The 10,839-nt window shown below is 34.7% G+C and overlaps 1 pseudogene; it reads right to left on the bottom strand.

Moving 5' to 3' along the window:
• Positions 1-5,917: 5,917 nt before the first annotated feature.
• LOC119506002 lies at positions 5,918-8,497 on the bottom strand (annotated as a pseudogene).
• Positions 8,498-10,839: the final 2,342 nt, after the last annotated feature.

Consider the following 10,839-nt stretch of genomic DNA (forward strand, 5'->3'; position numbering starts at 1 on the left):
TAATGAATTCCCCAGGAGAAGCTGGCTGGCTGAAGTAGAGATAATATTCTCTCTTCTGACTGCTGAAGTCATCACTTCTCCTTTTAAAGCCTTCAATCAATAGTATGAAATATGTCTCATTGCTGAAGAAACCCTCCTTAGTTGATTGCAGATGTAATAAGCCATAAATGCAATCAACCTACTGATAATTTAAGTCCACAAAATATCCTTGCATAACAGTTAGGCCAGTGTTTGCTTGAACAGAAAACTGGAGACAATTACCTGGTCAAGCTGTCACAAAAACTATCAAAAATGTTAGAACTAGCAAACAAAGATGATAAAATAAGGATAATAAAATTACCCTGAATAAAACGGAGTAGGGATATGGAATAAATAAAAAAAGACCCACATTTAAATTCTAGAGATGATAATTATAATTTTGGAGAAAAAAATTAATTGAGTTGCGTTATGGGTAGAACGCTATATTGCAGAAGAAAAGATTGTTGAACTGAAAATATAGCAAAAAATACTATCCCAAGTGAAATACAGAAAGGAAACAGAAATTTAAAATTAAAACCAAACAAAACAAACAGAGCATCAGTAAACTTTAGGACAAGTTAAAATAGCTATTATATGTGCAACTGCAGTCTGTAAATGACAGGGGAGGGAAAAGAAAAATAATGATTGAAGAAAAAGACAGGCAGAAATGTTTAAAATTTAGATGAAAATTATTTAGAAAATCACAGAACTGAGAATCTTGCATACTCCAAGCACAAGAAACATGAAGAAAACAATACCTTGAGAGAGTTACCAGGTTGTATTTTGCAGGGGTGGTGTTGTAGAATAAGCCAGCACATCTACATTATCAAATTGCACAAAACTTATGCTAAAGAGAATATATTAAAAGCAGGCAGCTAAAATAGGTACATTATGAACCGAGAAAAAAAGATAAAGATGGTAACAGATTTGGTGTCATAAACTATCCCAGCAACAAACCAGAGGAACAAGATCTTTAAAGTACTGAGAAAAAATATATATATCCAAATAAAGAATTCTATACCCCCCAAAACTATTTTTCAAGAAGACAAAATAAAGACTTTCTCCAGATGTGCATTTAGACTGATAATGGAGAAAAGAAACCACAAATTACCAATATTAGGAGTGAGGGAGGTGACTATAACATTATTAAAAACATATTGAAGAAAAATTATAAACAATTTTATACAGGTAAATTTGACTACTTAGATTAAAAGGACTAATTTCATGAAAAACACAAACTACACAAACTCGCTCAAGAAGAAATTGAGATACCAAATAGCCCAGTATCTATTTAAGAAATTGAATTTGTAGATTGAACCAGATGGTTTCACTAGTAAATTCTTCAAAATATTAGAAGGATAAAAAATCACACCATTTCTACACAAACTTTTCTACCAACTTGAACAGGAGGAAATACTGCCCTGATATAAAAACAAGACCCAGATATTAGAAAGTTACAACCCCATATTCTTCATGAGCATGTAAATAAAATTTTTTATTAAAGTATTAGCAAATCAAAGGCTATGGTTTATGGAAAGGATAATACACCAAGAGGGTTTACTTCAGGAATGAAAGTTAGGTTTAACATGGCAAATTAATCAAACCGCTTCAGTATACTAAGAAATTTTAAAAATATCAATTGTATAATATATCTCAATAGATTCAAAATCAGAGTTAATAAAACTGAGAATTCATTCCAAATAAGAATTCTCAGGACATTAGGAATAAAAGAGAACTTCCTCAAACTGATAAAGGAGATCTATAAAAAACCAATAACCAACATCATTCTTAATAGTAAAAGAAGCATGTTTTCTTTTTCCCTAAAATTAGGAATAAGATAGGAATATCTTTTCACCAATTTATTCAGGGCTGTAGAGGATATTTTTGCCAGTGAAATGGGAAGAACAATAATAGAAGTCAAGCATACTAGGAAGGAAGAAGTAAAATTTTACCATCTTCACAGATAAAATGATCATTGTTTAATTTGCTAATGCTGCCAGAATGCAAAACACCAGAGAGGGATTGGCTTTTATAAAAGGGGGTTTATTTGGTTACAAAGTTACAGTCTTAAGGCCATGAAGTGTCCAAGGTAAGTCAACAACAATCGGGTACCTTCACTGGACGATGGCCTATGGTATCCAGATAACCTCTGTTAGCTGGGAAGGCACGTGGCTGGCATCCGCTCCAAAGTTCTGGTTTCAAAATGGCTTTCTCCTAGGACATTCCTCTCTAGGCTGCAGTTCTTCAAAAATGTCACTCTTTGTTGCTCTTGGGGTGTTTGTCTTGTCTTAGCTTCTCCAGAGCAAGAGTCTGCTTTCAATGGCCATCTTCAAACTGTTTCTCATCTGCAGCTATTCTCTCAGCTTCTGTGTATTCTTCAAAGTGTCCCTCTTGGCTGTAGCAGGCCTGTTCCTTCTGTCTGAGCTTATATAGTGCTCCAGTAAACTAATCAAGGCCCATGCTAAATGGGCTGGGGCACACCTCCATGGAAATTATCCAATCAGAGTCATCACCCACAGTTGGGTGGGGCTCATTTCCATGGAAACAACCTAATCCAAAATTCCAACTTAATCCCCATTAATATGTCTGCCCCCACAAAACCACACCAAAGTACATGGCCTCCTCTGGGGACACAACACACACAAACTGGTACAATCATTTATGTAAAAATTGTGATGAAAACTCTAAAAAAGTTACTATAAGTAATAAATGTATTTAGAAAGTTTGCAGAATATAAGATTTACATACCAAACAAAGTCAACTGTATTTTAAGAGCATCAAAAATTAAACTTTTAAAATGTTACAATTTACTACAGAATAAAATAAGAAATATTTAAGGATAAATCTAACAACAGGTTAGAAATGCATGTACAACAAAAAGTATAAAATATTTATGAGATAAATTAAGGACAACCTAAATAAAATGAGAGAAATATCCCTCTCATTGATCAGTAGATACAATATTTTTAAGATGTCTATTATCCCCAAATTGATGTGTAGACTAAATGTAAGACCAATCAAAATCCCAGTAAACTTTCTCATGGAAACTGACAAACTAAATCTAAAATTTACATGAAAATGCAAATGACCTAGAACAGCAAAACAATAATGAAGAGCAAGTTTAGAAAATTAACACTACCTGATTTCAAAACTCATTATAAAGATAAAGTAAACAAGACAAAGTGATATTGGCATAAAGATAGACAAGTAGATCAATGAAATGACATAGAGAGCCCAGAGATAGGGCCATATACTTTCAGACAAAGGTATCAAAGGTATTTGCTGGAAGAAAGGATAGCCTTTGCAACACTTGGCTCTAGAACAAACAAACACAAAACAAAAAAATAATACTTGGATCTATACCTCATACCATATAAAAAAAAAATAACTCAGAGTAGATCATAGACCTAATTATAAAATCTAAAATTTTAAAGTTTTTAGAATAAAACATGAGAAAACATTTGCAACTTTGGGTAAGAGAAAGAAATTTATTAGGTAAGATCAAAATACGATCAATTAATATATGTGTCTGTGTGTGACAGAGCATGTGTGTATAAAATTTGGTCTTCATCAAAATTAAAAACTTCTCTTTGAAAGACAGTTGAAAAAATGAAAAGATGAGTGACAGACTGGGAGAAATAATTCATGAACCATTTTTCACATTAAAAAAAATCCAGAATATGTAAAGAACTCTCAAAATTCCATAATAAGAAAACAACGAATAAAAATTGGCAAGAATTTTAAACAGACGTTTCACAAAGAAAATATATGGATGGCCAATAAGCACATAGAAAGATACTCAACATCATTAGTCCTTAGGGAAATGTGAAATAAAACCATACATATTGGCAGTGATGTGGAGAAACTTGAACTATCAGACCCTGCTGTTGGAGATGTAAAATGTTACAACCACTTTGCACAACAGTTAAACATATACCTATCATACAATGCAGCCATTCCACCCCTTAGTATTTACCTAAGGGGAAACAAAGGTATATATTTATGCTGAGACTCTTTGTGAATGTTCACACCAGGTTTATTTATCATAGCTAAAATCTGGAAATAACACAAATATATCTTAACATGTTGATGGTAAATAAACTGGTATAGCCACACAATGAAATATGACTCAGCAATTAAAAAGAATGAACTATTGAGACATGTTCCAGTGTGTAGGAATTTAAAAATCATTACACTAAGTGAAAGAAGCCAGACCCTCCTCCCAAAAGTACCTACTGCATGATGATTATATTTATTAAAGAATTCTAGAAAATACAAAAACTGTACAGTATCAGAAATCAGAAAAGCATACAGGAAGGGGTTGGAGGAAAAGAATACAAAAGAGAAAGAGTAAATATTTATGGGTACTGGTAATGTTCACTATCTTGATTATGCTCTGGTTTCAGAGTATATATTGGTTGCAATTCACATCAAGTTTTGCACTCTATACACAGTTTTTGTTGTATGTCCACTATACCTCAATAATGGTGTTAAAATTATTTAGAAGTAAGTAAGAAATACTTTCAAAATACTTCATTCTATTTTGCATCTTCATTGCTTGTGATGTTTTTTAATTAATTATCTCCTAGATTGAGGCCTTAAGAAATTCTGATGTTTAGCTACAATGATGCACATATGATACTGGGAAAAGACATATTAAATAATAATAATAAAAAAATACAGAGAACATAGGTTTCCTGAAAGGAGAATTAATGAAGTGAATTAACCTGAACAAAAGGGACAAAATAAATGTATTGAAAGAGTCAATATTTTAAGTATGTATTTTAGCACAAAGAGAAAAAGAACAAAAATAATATGATTGCCGATGCTAATGAGAAAAACAATAGCAGGTACCCAAGTGTGAATTTAATTTGTTAGGTTATCAGGACAATGCTTTATGCTTTTATATTACCCTGAAAACTTAAAAAAAAAAAACAAAAAAAAAACAAAAAACAATAGTCACCTTAAAATTTAAAATAATTTTAAGCAACAATGAGAAATGGATTTTAAAATATTATTTTTGATTCACACTATGTGTAAGAATCAATTGATGCAATACATATGGAAGTACGTTATATGCCAAAAGCATTGTGTCGGTAAGAATTTATTACCTGTATCACTTTGTAGAATGCTTCACACATAGGTAGTTTTGCTGTTGTTTTTGTTTTTTTACATATTGCTTTTATTTTGCAAAAATGTTTTTTTTTTTTTCCCCAATTGTCTTTGGCTACTTTGTCAGAAGAAAAATACAAACAGTTCTGGGTTTAACAAAACAAGAAAATAACTGCATCTGCTCCAAGGGACACACTTTTTAGTAGATGGCAGATTTTCATTTCAAGTAAAATCTGTTTTCCTCAGATTTGTTCTGTCCATAACAGCTCACCATTAACTATGGTAATTACCCCAAAAGGGACATGAAAAACTACTCCAAAGAAACAAGAAAGAGCAACAAGTTAGGAAGTGTGTATTTTATTTCTCTAGAGTAGGACCAGTGGAGTTTATAAAGTCTGGTGTGTCAAAGTCATATGCGCTATGAAAAAAAATTAAGTTTCTGGACGCTAGCAATTTATTTTATTATGAATAATGGTGAATTAGACCAAAGATATTGTTTTCAAACTTAAATTCACCTGCAGCATTTAAACAACTCAGGACTAAACTGCTATTGCAGATGTTGGGGAAATCAGTGGTGATGGAAGTGGTGGGTTGTTTTTGTTCTGTTGTATTTGATAAACGGAATGTGTATTCCTCCTCCTACTGAAGATGGAGTTTAAAAAGCTTTATTTCCTTCCCTTGCCCCTTGAGACTGCCGTTTTGTACCTTACTAGTAGATTGATCAAATCAATACTTCGTTGCCAAACCAAAAAAAAGTCAATGCATCTTTTAAGAAAAGGGCTGTGATTCATGTGGAAGTTGGAAACCCGGGTGTCAATGAGGTTATGAGGCGGGGTTGTGCCAAGGCACTGTCAGGCATGTCTGCAGCCACGGCACCCCGTCATACAGCAGGGACCCTGAGGAGGAGTAAGCTGAGAATGTGTGGGCAAGGGGTACATAGTGTGCAGTGAAGCCTGCGAAGAACTGGGCCCCAAGCCCTTTGGACATCCCTGGTGTCTGGGAGCCAGGTGTGAAGGTGCCGTTATCCACAGGCCAAGGGTTGGAGTGCTGACTAGTACAGTAGGTGGCACTGGCTATGGCTCACGGACCTTTACGAGGCTGGACCGATTGTCATGAGATTGGAGCGTGGAGAAACATGCAGATGAATTGTCAGAATAGTTTGGACAGTTGTTCCGATGAGTATATGCACTGGGGTAGGGGGTTCAGCGGTGGTTCCTCAGGGTGGGGTGGGTATCCTTCACAGCCGGTAGGGGGGGAGAGTGGGAGGGGACCTGCACACTGATGGTCGGGGCTGGCAGGTGGACAGAGCGTTCTGGTGCCTGCAATAAGCCACCACCTGACTGAGAGTGCCCAGCTTGCTGGTTGTCTGAGGGTCCTTCAGGCACATGTTTGTGATTGCTTCTTTCCTTTGCATCAAGGAAAGCTTTTGCAAATGCATTGCATTTCATTTTAAGAGTCATGTTCTCCTCGTTCTAGTAAGCTGTCACCTCTATGAACTGGTTTTGGGAAAGCAATGGCTGTGGACCCCCAACCTTCACTATGTGAATGTGGGGTTCGTATTTATATAAGGCGTTCAGCATGATCTGGCCCCCACCGTTGAGCTTGTGGCAGAGTTTGACTTTACTGAGGGAGACCTCAGGCGCCGGTACCTAGTGGTCCCGACGTTGGGTGAATTGGGGTGGATGCAGCTGGGTGCCTCCGGTGAAGACGAAGGCCCCAGGTCCCGGGTGAGGACAGAGATTTGGGGAGCAGGGGGTAAGGGAAGAGGGAAGAAGGATGGGGGAATTAAAGTGGTTCCACTTGAACTCCCACACGGCGTGACTAGGGTAGGTCTCTCCACACATAGGTGTTTAAAAAATAGTTGATATTTTTTATGACAAACATAGGTGTTTAAAAAAATATTGGACTTAATAGATTTCTAACTCTATATAAATCAATAACAGTCTATAACTTTCTTCTTTCACATCTATGATTTAAATTGATTGCTTGAAGATTATCTATGTATGTAGCAAGATTTGAATACATTTTACAAGTTCAGACACAATATAAAATGTTAGGAGTTCTAAAGCAAAATACTAACAATGTTTCCTAATTATTTTCTTTTCTTTTTTTACTTGGATCCATTTTAACACTTGTAAAGTTTCATTAAATCTATCCTGTCTTCCATTTCTAGAGGCTCTACCCAGGGAGAGCTCAGGATGTGCTATCTATTAAAGGCTCAGAAAGCTTAATGTTTTATTCCCAAGATCTGACCCTCTATTTTGTGTTGCTTGTTTGGGGAGAAAAGCAAACAAATACAAAAAACTATCACCTGGAACCTTAAGAGCCCAAAAATATTATTGGAAAGCTTAATGTCTGTATACAAAAACACAGATAAAGCAGAAAGATTGGAGATATGGGCAGAATTATATATTTAATAGAGAATGGACATGGGCATCATAGGGTCCTCCTTTTTCCCCCTTTAAACAAATTATCAATTAATTTAGAACAGTTTTAAAACATTTTATGTATATTCGTGGCAACCCGTGGCCTGAGCAAAACAGATCTGCAGATCTTTGGTGCACAGCAGTCTGCATGACCTAGGCAGCTATATGTTTAACCTATTGTCTTTGTAAGCCAGTAAAGTGAAAAAGAGTAAATTGAACTTAAAATGTAACTTTATAGGAAGCAGGGAGGTAGCGAGAGGCTCTTAGTCTCACAAAAAGAGCAAAATGTAATTATTCAAGTGTTATTCTAGTCCATCCTGCACTACCCCCAGGTCAGAGTGACCTGTTCCTGCATCTATGCTCCCCCTACCCTTAGGAAGGCCTTTGTCTTAAGCCTTATGAAAGGCTTTCTGTCCTTTTTGAATCGCTCGGTAGTCTTCCCTGCAAATGCGATGTCTGCTTAGCCTGAGGGAGCCTTCAGGATTTCTCCACGACTTCCCACCCTGTAAGTAAGCCCTGAATAAAAGTTCATGTATCAGAAAATGCTTGTTGTCTTCTTTAGCCTCTGGACTGGCATGGCCCTCATGGGCTGTGACAATATTCATTTTGGAAATCTAAGTAAACAGAGGTTATTACATTTACACCCTTCCTTAAAGTAAAACATGACAAAAAATGTTGAAAATACATCTCTACTGTGAATTTTCTATTTATCAGATATTGCATTATTAAGTGTATTAACTTTTCAAAACTAACCTACTTTTTTGTAGGTGAGAGCATTCAGGCATAATTTTCTTAATTTTTATTTGCTAATAAGTGTCAGATTGGGGATTTGAACCAAGATTTCAGGTCTCCCTGAAACAAAGCCCACACTCAAGCATATGTTCTTTGCATTTCATCCTAGAAGATGAGAAGCCTAACGGAATGCCCACCATGATACGCATGCGGGCGTGTGCATCTGCTTGTGTAATTGGCTGCGAGCAACTTTAAGGATGGGACCACACAGTTTCTATGGTATCAAAAATGAGATTGTACCTCCACAAACATAAACATTTCTGGTTCCCCAGCAACTTGTTCATGTATTTTAAAATGTATAAATTCTGTTTAGTTAGAGACATTGTGTAAATTCTCCATAAATATTTGTTAGCTAAATATGTTTTTTTTCTCCCCCTGGATAATTAGGCATAAAGAAGTTGAGGCAATGAAAGCTACCTCATTAGCCAAAAATAGTTAGAATAAACAAAGGCAAAGTTGGAAGCAACACTTTTTTCCTATGAAGTTTTGGTTGACTTAGATTTAAATTTTAAAGGGATTTAATACATAATTTTAAAAAGAAAGTGGACATTTGACCCAGTATATTTATTCCTTCATTGTAGGTTTCATTGACTAGAAGAATATATTCAAATGAAATGATTGTCAAAGGAATACTAATCTGTTATTTCCCTAAATGAGGATATGGTAACAATTTTCATTGTCATTTCATTGAAGTCATGTTACATTTTTAAAGCATTTTGAATGAAAATTTCCCACTGAACCTAAAAACAGAGAGCAAAATAAAATGACCCCTATCACAATAAACCCATAATCCAGACTGAAAAATTATTAATCTTTTGGTATATTTGCTGTGTCTGCATATTTTGCTCAATTAATTTACAGCAAATCCCAGAAATTAAGAATTTTCCTTCTAAATAGTTTAGCATGAAACTCTAAAAAAAAATTTTCTTAATAACGACAAGTTTGATTTCATTATTATAGGTAAAATTATTGGAATTATCAGCCATTCTTTATCATCTAATAACCCACCTATAAAGAAAAATATTTGCTTCCAAAATATAATTTTACATTTCCCGTGTCAAAGAGAATGAAAAATTAAATTTTATTATAATTGTTTTTTGTTTACAGTAGAGATTTGTTTGAAGAAATACTGCAACATATAAAAACTACATAGTCTTAATTTCCACTAATACAGTGGGAGATTTGATATAATGCATAATAAAAAACTTTTAAAATCCAGAATGCACAAAGTGCTGCACAGTTTGATCGTTAATGATCAACTGATATCATTTTGATGATTATTATTACAATAGTAATGTTCTCTTAAATTTTTCAGAAAAGGCAGCTTACATTAAAACAATCTCTAAATAAAGCAGAGAGCTTAAATGGAATTCACATAGAATAACAATAAACTCGGTAATTATTTATATCACTGTAAGTTAGACCTGTGACTCTTTATCATAGAAAGGCCCCAGTGCAAGGATTGGCACTTAGAAACCTCCACACCATTCCCACTCCTAATTATCAAATAATGAGTCAGAGGCTCAGACAGAGCACATTAATTACTCAAGGTGACACAGCTAATGAGGGTCAAAAAAGCAAAGGTGCTGGGGATGTCTGGAACTCCCAGCTGAAGATTTTTGACATTATTCAGTTAAAAATCTATGATTAGTGATTGAAATATTGAGCATTTTACAATATTTAGATGTTTTTCTCTGATGATATTCTAAATATTAAATTTTAAGATATGATCGAGAAAAACAGATGGACATCATTTACCATCAGTAATCACCCACAAACTAATTACATCTAATAGCAACTTCTGTTGATAATGGCTGAATCTTGAGTTGAAATTTCATTTTGATAGTGTAACCTACTATAAAGCAGTTTTAAGAAACAAGGTGCCAATCAAAGCAAAGACACATGGGCATAAACCACATATTTTTTTTCTGTTCAAAAAGTATTGTCCACGTGATACTGAATTCTGCTTGGAGACTCTAACCTTGTCCTCTCACACTCAATGCCAGCAGCCCCGTATGCTCACATTAGACTAGCCTCATCATTTTACCAGCGCAAGAGGGCAACCAAAAGGTATCCAAATACAGTGCCCACTTTCATAATTCTCAGAAAATCTGAAATTCTAACTAAGAAGACTTAGTAAATAATTTAAGCATAAGAAATTGATGGAATTTTATGGTTTGGACTGGGTGGAAATGAAAGTAATTAAGTTTCCTTGTGATAAATAAAAGCAGTTATATGTTTTCTTGATGTTTTATAATCTTTAAAAGGTTCTGAAGTAAGAACGTTTCTTTCAATTGTATGTGTTTTTATAATGTATTATTTTATCAAATATGTTTTGCCATTTAATTGTTTCTTTGCATATAACTTTTAAAAATCATATCCCAGTGGGATAAATAAAGAATGACCTTGTTAATGAATTTCCTGGATCCAGGTAGACAGAGAGAAAGAGAGAAAGAGAGAGAGAGAAGAGAGAGAGAGAGAGAGAAAGGAA

This window comes from Choloepus didactylus, chromosome 11 (genome assembly GCF_015220235.1).
Source record: "Choloepus didactylus isolate mChoDid1 chromosome 11, mChoDid1.pri, whole genome shotgun sequence".
NCBI lineage: Eukaryota > Metazoa > Chordata > Mammalia > Pilosa > Megalonychidae > Choloepus > Choloepus didactylus.